Raw genomic sequence first — 2,838 nt, forward strand, 5'->3', positions numbered from 1 at the left:
TACGCGGTGGTTAAGCGGACCACCATTCCTAATGGGACCTGAAGAAAGTTGTCCTAAATTTTCTGTAACCGATGGACGCGCTCCACAGGCCGCTGACGAAGAAGAGATGTCAGGTGAGTTTGTATTGGCCATGGCAAACGCGCCGCTTCTATCTTGGCAGAGGTTCTCGAGTTTCAACCGACTGGTAAGAACGACAGCATGGATCCTAAGATTTATTCGACGCTGTCGCGGGCAACGCTACGAGCGAGAAGAGCACGGGCTTACCTTTGTCGAACGTGCTGACGCGGAGCACGCATTGGTCCGGCTGGCGCAGAGAGAAGCGTTCGGCAAGGAAGCTCAAACAGGAACGGTCAGCAAGAGCAGCCAATTATCAGGACTTTCGCCGTATTTGGATAGAGAGGGTATCATGCGTGCCAATGGAAGGATTGACGCAGCGGCATGCGTACCATATGGGGCTCGCCGTCCGATCATACTGTCCCATAAAAGCGCACTGGCGGAAATGATCGTTCGTCACAACCATGAGAGGATGTGCCACCAAAACGTGGAGGCCACCATCGACGAGATTCGTCAAAAGTTTCGGATAACTAACGTGAGGAGGCTATTACGGAAGGTGGTGGCTAACTGTAACGTATGCAAGTTGCGGAAGGCTCGACCGACACAACCGGAGATGGGCCCATTGCCGGAGGATCGGCTTGAGGCAAATGGATGGCCATTTAAGTTCACTGGCTTGGACTTTTTCGGACCATTGCTTGTGTCGATTGGGCGCCGAACAGAGAAGAGGTGGGTGGCGCTATTCACCTGCCTAACTACGAGAGTCGTACACTTGGAGATGGCTCATGATTTGTCAACAGATTCATGCATCATCGCTATGAGAAACTTCATGTGCCGCCGTGGACCTGTGGTTAGGATAAGGAGCGATAATGGCAAGAACTTCGTGGGAGCCGATAAAGAGGCCAGACGATTTACCGATGTATTTGACCCAGTGAAGATACAGGCCGAGTTGTCATCTAAAGGAATCGAATGGATCTTCAACTGCCCATCAAACCCAGCTGAGGGAGGTGTCTGGGAAAGGATTGTCCAGTGCGTGAAGAAGGTTTTGGCGCATACGATGAAGAAACTTGCACCTAAGAAGCGCATGCTGGAGAACTTGCTGATCGAGGCGGAGAACAAGTGAATTCCCGCCCGCTCACTCACTTGCCGATCACAGTGAAGCAGGAGGCTCCACTGACACCGAACGACCTGTTGAAAGGAATGCCCGACGTGCCAAATCTTCCTGGAGATGTTGAATTGGCATTAGAGAGATGCACAACAAGGAAACAGTGGCGTATCGCTCGGATGCTGAGAGATCGGTTCTGGAAACGATGGGTGCACGAGTACTTGCCCACACTTGTTCGCAGAGAGAAATGGTGCCAGCGTGTTGAGCTCATGCGTCGAGGAGACCTGGTATACATCTGCGACCCGGCCATACCACGCAGGGAGTGGAAAAGAGGCGTCGTTGAAGAGGTGTTCACCGGGAAAGATGGAGGGCCACGGCGGGCTTCGGTGAAGACTAGCGACCGAGCCAAATTAGTGCTGCGTCCCGCTTCGAAGTTAGCCGTTTTGGATGTGGTGAATGCTGTTGCTTCACGGGGGAGGGGATGTCGCGGAACGGATAAGTTGGCTATCGATAAGTAGTTAAGTAATTTGTCACCGATTGAGGGCACTCGGGCACTTTAAATACTAAAAGTATGCATTTTTATCGCTATTGTAATTGGTCACATCGATTTAACTAAGAATTAAGCTACTTTGCGCGTGAGATCAGTTCGTCTGACGATACTAAGGTGAGGGAAGAGAAACTGCGGTACGTAAAATTCAGAATAGATATAAGTTCAAATTTGTAATGCCTTTCAAACTGTATTATTTCCCTATAGAATAAAACGATCTTCATTTGTCTAAGCCAATGAGTGTTTAAGGCATTTCCTGGGTATTGTCGGCGGCTCGACAATGATATTAATGCGCAGCTGAGGTGCAGTCTAGTTAAACTGTGTCTACAAAGTTAGTATATAAACAAATAACAATACTAGGAATGGCTGGCGGCTGCGTGGCCCAACAGTTTTTTCGCGGTACATTTAACAGCTCACTAGCAAATTTTGATTTTGTGTTTTAGTATAGTGGTCCGAATTTCGCTACATTCCCACTGCTTTAAATCCGACAGATATTCTTTCGCAAGGAGCTCTTCCCAGTGAGCTTAACGATTCCCCTTTGTGGATCGATGGACCGCTCCTTCTGAGTAGCCCCATAGGTGATTGGCCTCAATCAGTAGTAACGAAGAAGCCAATACTGAAACTTCGTCGAATGCTTTTAAAATCTCCATACGCTGATATTGTTGCATGCTCCAAATATGCGAATTTATTTGATGCTTTGCAGCGTACATTTGTATACATCCATGTTTTCACCGACTTTTAAAGTGTGACTTCTCTGCTCCTGCGTCTGGTTAAGCGTGCTCATTTATGATATGACATTAAATCCTTGCACATCAATGGGGTTGTACCGCCGTCAAGTCCACTTGCCTCGCTGTAAGGGTCACAATGACCAAGTTGGTCACAATGGCCATCTTCGAGTAGATGGTCGGTTGAAGAACTCTTCGTCGGATTTCAATGGCCGGCACCCAATTATCTTACCAAAGGATGATAAGCGCATGAGGGCAAAGTACCTACTGGTCCTCCGTTCCAACTCGTAGCGAGCATAACCAATTAAAACAGCTATATTTTTCGCCCAACTGTGATTTTCCTGGCCAGGAGAAAAGAGAATAAAATGGGGAAGCCGTGGTTATACAGCTTGAAGAAGGATGATTTCCGC

This window comes from Drosophila melanogaster, chromosome 2R, assembly GCF_000001215.4.
Source record: "Drosophila melanogaster chromosome 2R".
Classification (NCBI taxonomy): domain Eukaryota; kingdom Metazoa; phylum Arthropoda; class Insecta; order Diptera; family Drosophilidae; genus Drosophila; species Drosophila melanogaster.